This window comes from Lissotriton helveticus, chromosome 3_1 (genome assembly GCF_964261635.1).
Source record: "Lissotriton helveticus chromosome 3_1, aLisHel1.1, whole genome shotgun sequence".
Classification (NCBI taxonomy): domain Eukaryota; kingdom Metazoa; phylum Chordata; class Amphibia; order Caudata; family Salamandridae; genus Lissotriton; species Lissotriton helveticus.
The window spans coordinates 1,152,308,769-1,152,327,195 of NC_136061.1; positions in this window are offsets into that span (position 1 = coordinate 1,152,308,769).

Sequence of the window (18,427 nt, forward strand, 5' to 3'; positions counted from 1 at the left end):
CATGGCATTTCAAATAACACCTCAAACAGTATGTTTTATCACCAGTGACAACATAACTGACATTACTGAAGCTGCAAATGATTGCCCTTATTAACACATGTTGCCTAATAAAAGAAATATAACCTGGTTTATATATGTATCCATCGGGAGAATACCTCTGCATTGACATTGGTTCTTTAAGCTTTCAAATACAGTTCATCTCTATGAGGCTACTTGTGGCAGTAAGCGTAATTGAAGCAACCTTTATCATTTATATATTCTTTTCAATGGCATTTAGATATTGGCATTGCCCTCTTCACTAATGGGAACCATTTTCTAGCCATACTCTGCAACCCTGACCCCTTTTTAGGTATGGTCTGGAGCTTTAGCTATCTAGCCAGTCTTATGCTTGCCAAAAAAATCATTACAAAAGTACATTACATTATATATGATTATATATACTGGAGCATTCACCAACCCTTTTCATCCGTTGGTATGTTCAACTGACATTCACATTTTGCTTCTGTCCACCTACAGAACACAGCATTAGAAATGAGTCAGGTGAACGATAAAAATTATTTCGGAATGGTCGAAGGCCACGATCCACCAAATCGATTACTTTCAAGTTGGGTCTTCTCCTGTGCCAAAGACCAGGGAGCTTTCTTATCTGGGTCTGTTGTTCGACTCCTCCATGAGTTGGCGCCTCCTGGTTAACAAGAAAAAAGAGGACATTGTCAGGGCGAACGCCGCTGTATTTAATTTTGCTACACAATTAGGCAGTAGACCCACTGGTGCTCTCTTACAGATATATAGGGCTAAGTCTGCCTCTAAAGCAGTTTACAGGAGTGAAATCTAGGGATACACCAATTAGAGGAGTTGCAAATGGTCAAAAACGCCTTTCTGAGACATTTTCGGTATGTCCCGCAAAGTACCCCAACTTTTTCAGTGCATGAAGAATTGAAAGTGGCTTAGCTAACTGATCTCACGCCTTTCTGTAACTCTCCCTTTGGATAAATATCTGGACCAGGTCTGGGATCCAGCTGAGCAAAGAAATTATTAAGGACTGCCTGGCCTTGGATAATTCCCTTTATATTCCCTGGTTTAAATCTATCAAGGACTGTTTTTTTAATTTAGGTAGGGGAGATTTATTTAGGAATCCGGACAGTATTTGTAAGCAGGACCACAAATGGGCGAAATCATTTTTTTTTAGATGGAGGCCGTTAGACAGGGAGGGGGACGCTTTAATGAAGTGTTTGTCAATATGTCCTCTTGAAAACCGTATCCTCTACTGAGCCTTATCTTTTGTGTGTTAAAAGTAGGTGTGACCGCTTTTTGCTTACTAGGTTCCGGCTGGACCTATTGCCCTTCTTCTTAGCCTACCCGCGTACGAGGAGTAATAGGGGCGTTAATCTTACATCCTGCGTCTGCGACAGTTAGTCTCCCCAGGACACGCTACATTTTATTATGTTTTGTAGCTTTACAAAGTACTCAGGAAACATTACATTCTCCGTATTGAAAAGGGCTAATTTTACACAGGTTCGCCCCACACTCAAATACTTGCAAATGTTTTCTGGAGATATCAGTCTTAACGTTCTTAGCATTTTAAAAGTTGCTGTTAGCCAGAGAAACACTGTGATTAAATCCCCTTGGTGTGTAGGACAGTCGCCATCATTTAGATTTTGTGGGACTTTTTGACCTGTGTATTTATTTTAATGTATTTTTAAATTGTCGATATTGAGGATGTTTTTGAAGTTTGTGTTATGGCTTGCTTGACTTTTTTTTTCCTCATTCACCTTCGACCTCACTACACAAACGAGCCGACCGTACCAAAGCCCAATGATGGAAAATGGAGGCTATTAGCTTAGGACCAGGGCTATGCCCTGCCTACAGGTACCATGACAGGCTCAGATGTCAATAACCCCGGGTAACAGGGGGAGAGGTCACTCTTCCACTCGGCCTGTGGATGCCCAACATAGTCAGAAGAGTGCTGAGGCATAATCATAGGACCCAAAGATTGTTTTGATGATACTTAAATACTCCCGAGTCCCTCACACCTGACTGAGCCCCAGGCCATTTTAACAAAAGATCCCAGAAAGCTGTCTTTTTCCTGCCCAGAGTAATTGACAGATCCATCTAAGATGTCTCAAAGAGCGAGGTCAACCAGTCAGAATATATGGGGGGTGTAGGATCTATCCATCTTTTACATATTTGTCTATTAGCTAATAATATAGCATAAAATAGAAAGGATCTAGCAGAACCTGTAATTTCCTTAGATAGATCAAAACTTGATCAAAGCAAGATTTATTTGGATTGGGAGGCCTAGAATATCTGCCGCAGAATTTCTATTCCTTCCCAAAAATCTGCTATGACCGGGCAGTCCTTGAACATATGTACATCTGAAGCTCCTGACAGACCACATTTCCTACAGCTAACTGGAGACCCCCTCGACATTTTGGTCAACCTCAGCAGTGATAGATTGGCCTTAGTTTTACAATGGTGAATAAGGTCTTAAGGATTTAAGGTTTATAAGGTGAATAAGGTCTTAAGGTTTGCCACAAATACTCCCACTGTTCATTTTGTATAGGATCCCCCCACAGTTCTTCGGCCAGTTTGAAATCCCCGTTAGCAGCTTCCTCAATGGTCCAGTACCAGAAATATATAAACCTCCTTCCCCCCAACTGGTCTTGCCACTAGCTGATCTTCCAAGATATGACCGCTACCTATGGGGGCTTTCAGAGTTTAGGCCCAGCTCTGCAGCTGAATGTACTTGAACCTTGAAAGGCCCATTCCAACCCTTTCACTGAGTGATGTCCAGGAAATAAGCATGCAATCCTGGGCCAAGTCCCCCCACACCTTTAGACCTGCTGCTCTAAGAGGTAATGCCAACCTATCCTTTAGGCACTCTGGTGTGCCTGGTGATTCCCAAAGAAGGGCAAGGCTAGAAAAGAAATTAAGACCAGCAAGGCGCTTAAGACTGGCCCACGATCTGGCCATTGCCTGGAGAACTTCAAGCTTGACCTTTTTGAAAAATGTTGGTTCTCCAAATGTAAACAGGAAACCCTCCTCTGATAGGCTGACCCCCTTTAGCATTGCAGAGAACATGGCCCCTACCCCTGTGCTTACTGGATTTTTTAAAAGCATCCTAGAATACAACAGCTGGAAAGCCCATGCATAGTATTGCAAGTCAAGCAAAGAAAGTCCACCCTTCTCCCTCCTCCGCCTCAGCTTCTTCCAGGCAATTCTAGTGGACCTATATGCCTAGACTAAAGCGTTAATAGCCTGCTGGACCTTGTCAATGGCAGGTTTGTCAAAGTGCAGGGGGAGAGAATTAAAAAGGAAGGTTATCTTAGGGAGTACCACCATCTTAACCAAATTGACCCTCCCAAGAATGGTTAAAGGGAGATGGGCCCAAGATTTCATCAGTTTCTGGCACTCCCTTGAGACAGCGTCCAAATTGACATCTGTAATCTTGGCAATGTCCTGAACAATTCTGACTCTCAGATAGCGCATACTACGGTTGGTCTGATGCTGGGGTCCCTCAAGATTCATGTCATGACCTCGGTTTTCCCGGCATTGACCTCCTAGTCTGATACCTGCCCAAAGTCCTGTGCCAATCTGATTACAACACAGAATTTTGTGGCAAGGTCCGCAGAAAGAATCAAAATGTCATCTGCATACAGAGCCACCTTCCTCTCCCAAGCCCCTTGCTCGAACTGTCAAGACGCTTGACTCCTCCCTCAGCCGCTGAGCAAAGGGCTTGATGTATAGGTCAAAGAGGAGAGGGGAAAGAGGGCAGCCCTGCCTGGTCCCCCTGGTGATATTAAAAGATCTGGTCAGGTTGCCATTAACCAAAAGTCTAGCTGATGGTTCTTGATAAATCAACTGGATTGCTCAACGCAACTTCCTACCCAGATTAAATGTCTCCATGACTGCCGACAGGTACACCCAATTGACCCTGTCGAATGCCTTAGTGGCATAGAGTGTCATGGTTGCAAGAGGAAGTGTGTGTGTAGACGCGATGTCTATTGCTCCCATAAATTCATAGGTGAGGTCAGATAAATTCCTACCTCTAACAAAGCCCTTCTGATCAGAATGTAAAATGTCACCTGCCACAAGGCCCAGCCTCGCCGCCAGGATCCCGGCAAAGATTTTATAATCTACGTTCAACAGCGAGATGGTCCTATAAGACTCACACCTCACTGGATTCTTACCTGGTTTCAAAATCAGGATGATTGTGGCTTCACCCCAAGCTTAAGGCCATCAGATAGGGTCTCATTAAATAACTGAGTTAAGGCCGGAGCTATCACCATAGCAGGAGATCTATAGAGCTCTGATGGAAGCCCGTCGGGCCCTGCGGCTTTCCCTCTCTTACAAGCAAATATAGCATTTTTCACCTCTTCTTGTGTGATATCCTGCTCTAAATCTTCCTGCTGCATAGAGCTCAGGGGGATAAGAGTGGTCCTGCCCAACCACTCCCTGGCCTCCGTCTTAGACACAACTCGATCTTCTTGATATAAATCCTGGAATAAATAAAAAAAAGCCTCTTCTATCTCTTCGTCCGAAGACAGAGGAGGTACCCCATCATCACCATTGATTTGGTCAATCTGGTTTCAAAGCCTATTGGATTTGGTCTTCCATGTCAATAGCTTACTTGCCCCTTCCTGGTACTCAAAAAGGGCCAACTTGCTTGCCTCCCATCTTCTCATAAACCTCGATTGGAGAATAGTGTCCAACTGCTCTCTTAACTTGCTGAGTTTGGCCATATCCTTCTGCTGTCTCTCTGAACCGACCCCCCTATTCAGATCTAACTCTATTGCCCTAATTTCCGCCTCCATGAGTGCCACCTCCCCTCTGTATTTTTTATTCCTGAAGCTCACCCTACTGGTGATTAGGGCCCTCAAAAAAGCCTTTAGGGAGTCCCAAACCACAGCAGTCGTAGCAGAGCCTAGATTCACTTTCAGAAAATATTCAGTCTCATTAGCTATATAAGACATCTCCTCTAAAAGTAAAGTTCTATCAAAAGTCCAGGCTCTAAGATGCTGGACCAGCTCCAAGTCGAGGTCCATCAATATCCCTGAATGATCAGACAAATGCGATGGCAGGTATCCGAAGGCTTGCTTTACTTTTATGATTTTTATTTCAAAGACCAAATAAAGTTTATATGGATTGATTGATTGACAGATTGATTGAGTCAGCATTCGGCACACTTGATCCATTGGCTTTCCTCACTGTGAGTGGTGATATTTAGCTTGTGCATCCGCCTAAAAAGTAGTGCACTTCAGTGGCAGAGCTTGTAAGCCACTCTCTGCTTGTATTTTACTTTCTTTTCATGTTTTTTAAAGTTTATTTTTGTGATAGGTCTTGCTTTTCAAACATGCATGGCCTTCTTACACTTTATTACGTTGTTACTTTGTACACCTACTGCACACTGCAAAAAAAAAAGTAAAAGTTTGCAAAATTCAGTTTTACTGGCTTTGCCATTGCTTGTTTCAACCTTCTCCTCAACTGTTATCCTAGGGAATAATTGTAATGAGTTTGTGTTGCAGACGTGTTATCAGAAAGCAACTTCATTGTGTTTCTCAACAGTTTACATTTGTGGACTGTTGTTTAGTTGAGGATAGTGTAGGCATATTGGTGCATATATAAGCAAGAAACAAGATGTGCAGCAAAACTATTAGACACACAAAAAGTTAACCTGGGCAAGGAAAAGGGCAGCATGAGACAAATGGGTGTAAGATATAAGACGGGCGTTAAGGCAACTGCAATATCATGGTAGCACAGACGTGTACCAAACGTAAGCCAAATTATTCAGGAGAAAGGTCTTAAAATGTGGCAAACTGCAGCAAGTACTGTCAGCGATTGATCTGGAAAATTCCTCAATCTGAATATGTGCACATACTTGCTATGTACAGCAAATAAGCCAATCCTCCGGGTTGCTTACTGCTTAGGTAGTTCCTTTTTTAATAACAATCAGGGGGTGGGAAGAGAGGATCTGGTGACTGGTATATGGAAATTATAGAAAAGGGAAAAGGAAAGAGGTTTACGGGGGTTCAGGAATAAGAGCGAGCACCAGAGTGAAAATCACCTCAATCAGAATAAAGTTTATTATAACATGAGCCCCATAGAAACATTATTTATGTCATATTAACATTATAATACACACTTGTTGGCATGTGCCAACGTTTCCTACATAAAACAATTCCTCGAACAGACAATATTCAATCTCATTATCTATAAGCTGCGTTGTCAGATTCGGGAAATTCGTAAAAGGGATTGCCATTTCAAGGTGTCTCATTTTGAATAACAATTCTGTAGACGATACAATCGCACCAAGAGATTTTTCACTTAGTACATCTTTTTTTTAAATGCATTTCTTTAATAGATCTTCTGTTTTCAAATATGACAGTCAGTGATGGCTTTGAAACAATGGCCTTCGAAAACATAGACATATGTACTTTGAAACTTCCCTACAAACCAGCCCATACTTCCTAACATGAAGCATGTATAAGGGCCAATAGGTGGTGTCACCCAGAGACACGCAGCTCTGTCTTCCTTTGGATCCCAGGTGGTTGTCGTGTTAGTTAAGTGGTGTGTCTGGTTTCATCAGGGCAGCGTTATCTTATCCATTCTTGCAGCACCATGGACGACTAGCATGGATCATTCATGTTCCATTGTAGATGGGTCATGGGCCTCAGATGTAAGGGGGGGATTCTCAGCTTTCAGCACTCTCGTCTGTTGAGTAGTTCGATCCTTCCCAGGAGTCATCTACAACTAGAGCTGCATCCTCCTCCCATCCTGGGAATCTCAAGTCCTCCCTCTCAGGATATTGCATTCAGTTTCTGCCTCGCTGAGTTTGGTGATTTTCCCTTGGTCAGTTGTTGGTCTCACATTTCATTGCAGTCTGGGGAGCCGAGGTTCCGAACCTTGGTCATTCCTCCACCCACTCCCTTTCTTTTTGCCAAGTTTCAAAGAAAAAAAGAGTTCTTTCAATTTAGCAGGGTAAAGTTGCATATTGCAGACGTTCATATGCTCTCCTCAAATGATTTGCGGAGATTGGACAGTTGTAGTGTAATAAGTGAAGATCAATATATGGTGAGAGTTATAGAGGATGTTTTTTTTTATTTTATTTGTCAGTCACCAGTATCACGTCCCTGTCCTTGTAGTTGAGAATCTGTGCAATTACTAAGGGCCTTATTTATGAAGGCTTGCAACACTTTTACGCCGCTGTTGCATCACTTTTTGAGACACAGCGTCATCGTTATTAATGCGCCACATTGCGCCATATTTTCAAAGTGGCGCATCTAAGCAGATGCGTCACTTTGTAAATGCCTGCGCTACATATACTTTCAGACTTCCAAACAGTATTCCGTCCGGGAAGAGGCACTGAATCTGCCCTCCTTGCCATCTGGGATGACCTGAAGAATACAGTAGACCGCAAAGTGGTTGCTGTGCTACTCCTCATGGACCTCTCGGCTGCCTTTGACACGGTTGACCATGACACTCTGAAACAAAGACTCTATGAAGTCGGCATAGAGAGAACTGCTCCAGACTGGATCGCGTCCTACCTTCGAAACAGAACTATTGTCATCCATACGCCACTTTTCTCATCCATACCATACTCCACAAAAGTAGGGGTCCCTCAAGGCTCTATCATCTCGCCCATGCTTTTCAACATCTACAAGAAGTCATTACCGGAACTGATCAATCAATTTCACCTGACATGCTATAACTATGCAGATGGCACGCAAATACTCCTTCAACTGGAATGCCCCAAAGACATTGGAAAATCCCCAATTTTTAGTTTTCTCAGAGCCGTGGATCAGTGGTTGACTCGGAGCCATCTCAAATTGAATGCTTCCAAAACGGAAATACTCACGTGTGGCGATTGGAATTATTATGACCCGCTTGCTGCCTGGCCTGATGAACTGGGATCACCACCTAAAGTATCAAAGGAAGTAAGAAACCTCGAAATGACCATGGACTCCAAGCTGTTGATGAATGCCCAAGTGGACAAACTAGCAAGATCAAGCTTAGTCACTATAAAAAAGCTGCAACAAATTTTCCCTAATTTGGGATTTCCACACAGAGTCCAAGCTATCATCTCCCTTGTTCTGTCCAAACTCTATTACGCCAATAGCCTCTACCACGGATTACCTTTAACGACTATGAAAAGACTACAACGGATTCAGAACTTAGCTGCCAGATTACTCTTGCATATCAAACCACGAGACCACATGTCACCAGCCTTGAAAGCCCTGCATTGGTTACCGGTTGCCAGAAGATCCATGTTCAAGCATGTTTGTATCACCCACAAAGCAATACATGGAATGGGACCTCTCTTCATCAGGAATAAAATCCCCAAACACATTCAACAAAGGAACCTCTGCTTTAAAGGGGCATCTGGCCTCAAAATCCCAAGATACAAGAAAAAAACCATGGGTGGCACATCCTTCTCAGTTCAAGCAGCCAAACTATGGAACTCTTTACCCCCCAACATAAGATCCACTGACAAGCACCTTATCTTCAGAAAACGACTTAAGAATTGGCTCTACCCCACGTAAGCACCATACGCAATCAGAAATGTACAGCATATTCCTCTGTATATGAGGATTTATTTTCACTATAGATATGTATCTATCTTTGTGTATTGCTTGTATAAACATGTAGAATAATTATGTTGTTAAAAAAACATCTTTGGTGTACATGTACTTGCTTTCATTGTGCATCTATGTATCACCATGTACTTGGATCTGTGTGTCTGTTACTTTTCTCCTGAAAAAGCATATCCAATGCACTTCCCTATTTCTCATCCTGTACCTCTAGTAATATCTTTAATCTACATATAGCTACCTCCTTTATGCATCTATATACTTTCAATGTACTTATAGGTCTATATATTTATCACTTTCTTCTAATTTAGCATTTCCAATGCACTGCCCTATTTCTCTGCCTATACTTCTCTCAATATATCTTCTAGCCCAACTTTCTGTCTCATCTCAAACTTCTTTCTACTATTCTATCCAATGCATTACCCTATCTCTCACTCTATACATCTATCAATATATCCTCTACATCTACTCTCTCATTTATCCCAAACCCATACCACTACTATGGTCCCCAAAATAACCCTTTCTAGACTCTCTCCTACTCTAACCCTCCTTGCATCATCTGACACTTCTTTTACTATATCGATCCCCCAAAACAAACCTTTCTAAACTCTTCCCTCTGACTCTTCCTCTTCAAAAACCCCTTTTACTCACCCAAAAACCTCCTCCTACTGCTATGACCTAAAAAAAAGAAATAATTTAAAAAAAATCCTTCACTCTTCTATCCCTCCACTATCCTTTTCAATCAAAATAACAGACTAACATGTTCACTTCTCAAATTCCATATTCCACTATACTAATTCACCACTAATCCTTTATGGGTTCAGAATAGCGTGCTACTCGCCAATAAAGCGATTCAACACCCCATCAGGGTTACAAGCGATATATAAATGCAAACTTTTATCCCTTTTCTACCCCTCCCCAACCCTTCTCAATCCAAATAACTGACTAACATATCCGCCACTCAAATTAACTTCATGTTTCACCATACTAATTCAACACTAATCCTTATGGGTTCCAGAGTAGCATGCTACTCGCAAAAAATGCGCCTCAAAACCCCCATCAGGGTTTCTACCCCTCCCCAACCCTTCTCAATACAAATAACTGACTAACATATCCACCACTCAAATGAATTTCATGTTTCACCATACTAATTCAAAACTAATCCTTATGGGTATCAGAGTAGCATGCTACTCCCTAAAAAAGCGCTTCAAAACCCCATCAGGGCTAGCAAGTGCTATATAAATACAAACCTCTTTCCCTCTTCTATCCCGCCACCTACCCTTCTCTATCCAAATAACTGAATAACATATCCACCACTCAAATTACTTCATATTTCACTATACTAGTTTTCAACACTAATCCTTTATGCGTTTCAACACCCATCAGGGGTAACAGGTGCTATATAAATGTAAACCTTTCTTCTCCTTCTATCCCTCCGCTATCCTTCTCACTCCAAATAACTGACTAATATCCACCACTCAAATTACTTTCATATTTCACCATACTAATTCGCCACAAAACCTTTATGGGTTTCCAGAGTAGCGTGCTTCAACACCCCATTAGGGGTAACAAGCTCTATATAAATACAAACCTTTTTTCCCCATCTATCCTTCTGCTATCCTTCCGAATCCAAATAACTGACTAACCTATCCACCACTTAAAATTTACTTGTATGTTTCACTATACTAATTCAACACTAATCCTCTATGGGTCCCGGAGTAGCGTGCTCCTTGCCAAAAAATTGCTTTGATGCCTCATCAGGGGTAGTAAGCGCTAGACAAATGCAATTACAATACAATACTTTACACTTTCATCAGGTATAATGTATGCAAGGTTGGCGTTCCCAAGTGAAAAAACCTTGTAGAAGTGGCGCCGTGAAATCGATCAGATTTCCCCTCGCCACTTCTAGGACCCTACTGCGTCACAATCTTACACCTGCCTCCCAGCAGGCATAAGGATGACGCAGTGCAATGGGAATAGGCCTCCCCCATGCACTGTTGGAGTTGCATCATGCTTCAAACACAACTCCAGAAATGTGTGTGTTTTGCGCCGACAGATACATCAGGATTCCTGACGTATCTGCCATTCCTTGCAACATGGTGTGCCGTACAATAAATATGGCACATCCATCGTGTTGCAAGGAGGAGGCACTGAAAAGTGTTGCATTGCAGCTTTCATGCATCAATGCAACACTTTTAATAAATGAGGACCTGAGTGTGTTGGAGTGTCTGAGGTGGCCTCTGTATGAGTGTGAGGTGGGCAAGTTCGATGATGAGGCATTGGGATAGCTTCATCATAGAGACCCATTAACAGGTCCACTGCACGAGCAATTGGCCTAAGTCGCCAGCGTCCATGCTCTCTGGGAATCCAAGGAAGCTGAAATTATTTCAATTTGAGCATCCTTCAGCATTGTTTCACTCTAACTTGCAGGGAGCACATTGCTTCTGTTAACTTGTCCAGTTTCTGTTGCATATCTTTGATGATGTCCTGTGCCAATGTGATACTAGTTTCAGCTGCTGTGATTTATCAAACTACCTGTTGTAAATCCTGGCACCAAAGAAATACATCACCTATACTAGTTTTTAATGTTTCTTTTGAGGATTGAATGGGTTAAAGTGTTCTGTATGTATATTGGAGACGTTCAAGTGCTCACCCAGCGCCTTCCTGATGTGCTGCAGTCGGGGTGGCAGACCAGGGAGCGCCCACTCTTGCGAATTTGTCTAGGGCAATTTGTTTCGAGGCGTGCATAGGTTCATCTGGGACCATGTTGAGGTGCAGTGTACAAGCCTCCACGGAGGGTTAGGTTGAAATTAAGACCCTCCTCAGAATCAAGGGCAAACAGGGTATTTGTGTAGGAGACCGTCAGCTATTGCCAGGGGGTCATGACTCCGAGCCCCCGGATCACTTGTTGTATCCTATGATCGGGGAGTCTGGGGGCAGGAGCAGTGCCCCCCTTTCCTACGAGCAGAGATGTATACCACCAGTCTATGGAACCCAGCAGAAAGGCCAAGAGATCTATCTGTGTCCGATCCAATTGTCAGTTGTCATTGTTGTGGTGCCTGTGTAGGCAATTATACAGTAGAATGAATGCCAGTTCACATCAGTTGTGGGGCTGCATTCCTAGGGAGCTGTGGTTTATAGGCATGTCCAAGTGCACGGTTCGTGTTGTGACTGCAGAGTGGGCATGGGCCACGACAGGAGGGCAGTAACGACAAGTGGGGAGAAAAGGTCCCCTACAGGGCCACAACAGTGTAGCTCCACTTTATGAATCTCCAGCAGGTGGGCAGTCAGTTCCAGTTTCCCTCGGTCTTTGCCTTGCGGACCCCACTTGATGTTCATGGGCAGGCTCCATATGATCAGTGAGCGGGGGAGGGGAAATCCCCCCGTGATCCCATTACCCCAAAGCCACTTCATCTCTCTATACCCTGAGGGCAGCTGGAGGCCTCCAAGAGATCTCACGCATCAGGCCTTATCAAAGGGTGAGGCCTCAGGAGTATAGTTTTGTATCAGGTCCCATATCCGTAAGGTCTCTCCCAAGTTATGTTTATGTCAATTAAGTATAACTGGTGAATTTCAGCTCTTTTAGTGTTAAAACGGTAGTTGCTTTATTATTACAAGACCTACATATACCTCTGTGTGTATATATATATATATATATATATATATATATATATATATATATATATATATATATATCCAACAAATGACTCACTCCACCAGGGAAAGAACCGGAGGGACACAAACGGGGAGCCAGAGATAAAACCTTTAATGGCAGTACAGGCGGCATGACGCGTTTCGGGTTAAGTCCCTTCTTCTGATGCCAAACACACTGCAAACTGCCTCCTGAAGCCTTTCAATCATCCATCTCACTGCCAGTGGTTGCAGCCCAGCAGCGCCGATTGGTCCCCTGTACGCTCCGCCTCCACATCCTTTAGAAGACTTCATCTCCCAGCATGCACCATCTTGGCTGCCAGGTAAGCGTGTTGCTGTCGGCTCTTTTAGACTGAAAATAGTGTGCTGGCGATTCTGAAAGGCTAGTATAGGAGCAGTTTCCCTCTGGTAGTGTCCCTGCTGCATCAAGGTCCCTCCCGGGCCCCCTTGACGTCTCACCGCAATCCAAAGTCACACAGCGGTGTTGAGACTTCACTACAGTGAGTGTTGCCCCTCCGTGTAGTCACGGGCTGCACCTGCAGTACTCCTGCTGTGTATCCTGTCTTGCGGGGGCCTGAGCTATCCGATACCTCGGAACCAAGAAAAAACTGCAGAGCAGAAGCCCAGCTGCTCAGGCCACAGATCGAGACGGGTCCCTCAATCACGCTCAGGGCATAGTGTGAAAATATCCAACAAATGACTCACTCCACCAGGGAAAGAACCGGAGGGACACAAACGGGGAGCCAGAGATAAAATCTTTAATGGCAGTACAGGCGGCATGACGCGTTTCGGGTTAAGTCCCTTCTTCTGATGCCAAACACTGCAAACTGCCTACTGAAGCCTTTCAATCATCCATCTCACTGCCATTGGTTGCAGCCCAGCAGCGCCGATTGGTCCCCTGTACGCTCCGCCTCCACATCCTTTAGAAGACTTCATCTCCCAGAATGCACCATCTTGGCTGCCAGGTAAGCGTGTTGCTGTCGGCTCTTTTACACTGAAAATAGTGTGCTGGCGATTCTGAAACGCTAGTATAGGGGCAGTTTCCCTCTGGTAGTGTCCCTGCTGCATCAAGGTCCCTCGCGGGCCCACTTGACGTCTCACCGCAATCCAAAGTCACACAGCGGTGTTGAGACTTCACTACAGTGAGTGTTGCCTAGGGTGACCAACCGTCCGTAAATTTCACGGACAGTCCGTAATTTTGGCCGTCTGTCCGTTGTCCGTGAAGGATTCTTTAACGGACGCCATTTGTCCGTCATTTTAGCTGGGCCCTGGTCGCCCCCACCCTAAAGCCGGCACAGCTTGCCCCCACCTCCCTTCTTGACTCCGATGCAGTATCAAAGTGCAGACATCTAGCAGCATTGGAAGGCACAGCGGGATGACAGCCCTGACACCTCCAGCCATCGATGAGCTGTTAAGAGGTGCTCAAAGGTGACTGAGAGGAGGGGCTGCAGCTTCAGGAGCAGGGGCATCTATTCAGATGCAAACAGCCCTGAATGACTCATGTCTCTGCAATTTAGAGGGGCCTTACACATTCCATTTCTACCCAGGGCCCCAAACATCCTAGACTCCGCTCAGCCAGATTACACCGAGGCAGCACGTGGTTCTCTTCACAGAGCTTAATTACTGTCACTAAATTGTAAGCAAACCTCGGTTCTTTGAACATGCAGTCTATAATGTAATACAATAAAGAAAAGGTACAATCGCACCTACACTGATTGACAAAGTATGGAGGACAATCAGTTCAATCAGTTCTCTTAGAGTATCTCCTGTAAGAACTGTACATCACAGTGGGGGATGGCATTTTGGACAGAGAGCCTCTTGTGCAGGAGGGGGCGAGGAGCCCAAGATGTTACTTGAATACTGCATGCCCACCCCTGTGCCCACCCTGGTGGATCTTGTTCCCCCTCCTGTGATGGCTCTTTTCCCCCCTGTGGTGGATCATGTCTCTGCCCTGGGTGGCTTCTGTCCCAGTTGTGAAGTTCTTGATGGGCCTCTTCTCAAAAGGGCTCAGCTCAAAATTAATATGGAAAGGTGGGCGAGTAAGTAAGTAAAGGGATGGCTGGATGGCTGGATGAATTAGTGAAAGGGTAAATGGATGAATGAAAGAGTGAATAAATGGATAATGAGAGAGTATGGATGGATTGATGAATGAGGGGAAGGATGGATGAGAGAAAATGTAAATAGCTGGATGTATGGGTGGAAGGGTAGCTGGATGATGGATGAGGGGAAATATGGATGAGGGGAAGGATGGATGGATGGATGAGGGGAAGGATGGATGGAGGGGAAAGATTGATGGATGAGGGGAAGGATGGATGGATGAGGGGATGGATGGAGGGGAAGGATGGGTGGATGGATGGATGAGTGGGCGAAAGGATGGATAATGAGGGGAAGGATGGATGGAGGGGAAGGATGGATGGATGAGGGGAAGGATAAATGGATGGGAAGAATGGATGGATGAGGGGAAAGATGGATGATGGATGAAAGGAAGGATGGATGAGGGGAAGGATGGATGGATGAGGGGAAGAATGGATGGATGAGTGGAAGGAAGGATGGATGGATGGATGATGAGTGGGTGGGTGGAAGGATAGATGGATGGATGATGAGGGGAAGGATGGATGGATGATGAGGGGAAGGATGGATGGATGATGAGGGGAAGGATGGATGGATGATGAGGGGATGGATGGATGGATGGATGAGGGGAAGGATGGATGGATGAGGAGAAGGATGGATGGATGAGGGGAAGGAAGGATGGACGGATGAGGGGAAGGATGGATGGATGAGGGGGTGGATGGAGGGGAAGGATGGATGGATGGATGAGTGGGTGAAAGGATGGATGGATGATGAGGGGAAGGATGGATGGATGGAGGGGAAGGATGGATGGAGGGAAAGGATGGATGGATGGAGGGGAAGGAAGGATGGATAGATGGATGATGAGTGGGTGGGTGGAAGGAAGGATGGATGGATGATGAGGGGAAGGATGGATGGATGATGAGGGGAAGGATGGATGGATGGATGATGAGTGGGTGGGTGAAAGGATGGATGGATGGAGAGTGGGTGGGTGAAAGGATGGATGGATGGATGAGGAGTGGGTGGGTGAAAGGATGGATGAGTGAGTGGATGGGTGGGTGGATGGTGGGTGGGTGAAAGGATGGATGAGTGGATGGGTGGGTGGATGGTGGGTGGGTGGATGGTTGGGTGGATGAGGGGTGGGTGGATGATGGGTGGGTGGATGAGTGAAATGATGGATGGATTGATGGATTGATAAGTGCAAGGGTGAATGAATGGACGTATGAGTGAAAGGGTGGATGTAAGGATGGATGAGTGAGTGAAAGGGAGGGTAGATGGACAAAAGGATGAATAGATGTGTGAAGGAGTGAAATGATAGATGGATGAGTGATAGGGTCAATGGATGGATTCATGAGTGGATGAGTAGATGGATGAATGGGTGGGTGGATGGATGGATGGAAGGAAGGAAGGTTGGCTAAGTGAAAAGGTCGATGGAGAGAGAAAGGGAGGAAGGATGGACGACTAAAAGAGTGGATGGGTGGAAGGATTAGTAAGTGAAAGGATGGCTGGATTGGTGAAAGGGTAAATGGCTGGATGGATGAGTGAAGGGATGGATGGGATGAAGAGTGGATGGATAAGTGTACAGATGGATAGGGTAAAAGGGTGGATGGATGGATAATGGATGGATGAGTGAAAGGATGGATGAAGGGATGGATGAGTGAAATGATAGATGGAAGGATACATGATGGATAGGTTTGCAAATGGTTGAATATGTTTGGAAATGGCTGGGCTTACTTATATACTATTGCGCGACCTCTGATGTGTCTGTAAAACTTACCTATTGTCCTGAAGTTTTGTCCTGAATTTTGACCTCCTGTCCTGAATTTGTGTCCTGAATTTTGACCCTTTGTCCTGAATTTTTACACTCACCATCCTGAATTTGCACCAATGCCAGTTGGTCATCCTAGTGTTGCCCCTCCGTGTAGTCACGGGCTGCACCTGCAGTACTCCTGCTGTGTATCCTGTCTTGCGGGGGCCTGAGCTATCCGATACCTCGGAACCAAGAAAAAACTGCAAAGCAGAAGCCCAGCTGCTCAGGCCACAGATCGAGACGGGTCCCTCAATCACGCTCAGGGCATACCTTGAAAATATCCAACAAATGACTCACTCCACCAGGGAAAGAACCGGAGGGACACAAACGGGGAGCCAGAGATAAAACCTTTAATGGCAGTACAGGCAGCATATATACCTACATTTATTTACTGAAAAAAACAAGATTACCGGGCGTTGAATTTATGTTCAGATTTTACACACACACAAAACCCTAGATTTTCAGCAGTTATAGTTATAATAATCACTGAGGGGCAGCAGTTCCTATAGAGAAGAGGATAGATCAACCTATTATGGTTGGGAAAGTGTGAATCTCTCAGTAAGGTTGGATATTAGAAAAAGTGGGGGAATTTCTCATTTGGACTAAGTGCCCTCACACACTCTTGTGAGTGTCCTGCTTCATCATCGGGTGTTGCTCCTCGTAGGGGTGGCGCTGCTGTTCCCCACAGGCCCCGTAAGAGGGCTCTTTAGCGGAGATCTTTTAGGGAGACGCCGTAGTTGTGCATGCAGGTGTGTGGGCCTAGGGAAGTGAATGGGTGGGTTAAAATTATGTTCAGTGATACCCAGAACCTAGTTTTATTCAGGGGTCCCAAAGACAAGGTTAAAATATCTATAGGATGTGGAGATCCTCCTTAAAACAAATGTGGAGGAGGGGTGAGTATTTTACCGCTGCTCTTGCATCCGTTATTTAAAATGTGAATGAAAGGCGTTGTTTAGGTCAACATGTTTCGCGCTGCGGACGGTCCCTAGTGGGTCCAAGAGCGCTTCCTCAGGACCAGTGCAAAAGATAAATAGAGTGATAATAAAAATAGGAATCAGGGAAGAGACACCCTATACTCCTACTGTACCTACAGTCTGGTTACAGTGCGTAATAGCACTGGCTAGAATCCTCAATAGAATCCTGTGTTCCAACCTAATGAATAAATAAAAGAATAGAGCCAAATAGAGAAACACATGTAAGTTAAAACAATGACATTTTCATCATGATGTCAGGCGCACGATGCTCTCATGCATCGTGTATTCTTGTGAATGGGCATGCTCAGTGTAAGATGCCCAGTGACATACAAATGCGCCTTTTGTAGACCTGTGTGCCCGTGCATACAGGTTCTCCATCACCCTAGTGAGGCTGCATATGCCTAGGGTGGTTATCATTTAAGCATGCATACAACTTTAAAATACAGTACCCATGGTCACGGGGAATGACCTAGGTGACAAAACTGCCGCAGAGACTGTCATGCCCCCATTAATTCGCTATGATTTCAAACGTTCTTTTTAAGACCTTGCATGGTGCTCCAATACGTTTCATGCCGTGCTTATCTGATGGAAATGCGAGGAACCCGCCTACCCCTGTATTGAGGATGATTGGCCATGCCGGCGGTCAACTATAGGTGCGCGTGAAAATCTGTGGAATAATGTTATGAAAGTTCGGTCAGTTATCTCAAGTAACTATAACTCATGCCCTAAGGTAACTATATCCTGTGCCAACGTCATCCACAGTTTTCTCATCAATAATTTCACTGCAAATGTTGCAGTGATACTATTCATGATGTCATAGAAGATGTCATGAGTGATGTAATATGTGGGGTAATTAGCAGTACATGACGAGGGCGCAAGCTATAGTTACCTTAGGGCATGAGTTATAGTTACTTGAGATACCTGCTGAATTTCTATTGTTTTGTGTGCATAAAATCTGAACGTAACTATAACGTCCCTGTAACCTTTGGCTTTTTCAGTAAATTTCTGAGGTTTTAAAAATTGTATTTCCTTACTATAACGTCCCTGTAACCTTTGTTTTCCTCAGTGAATTTCTAGTTTTTTTTATTTTATATATTTCTTTTTATTAAACACACAAAAAAATAATGATACACTTACAAAACAAAATACACCGGTCTGCCACTCGTGCACAATAAACCAATACGCATCCTCCCATTTGAAAAGGTTCAACAATGATTACTACATTTGGGTTCAGGGATCCTTCAGCACTTCCGGGTCCTCCAACGCCACCGGGGCAGTGCATATATCACCCCTACAAACATTCCAGGGCCCCCAAATCTTGCCCCATTTCTTGGGCC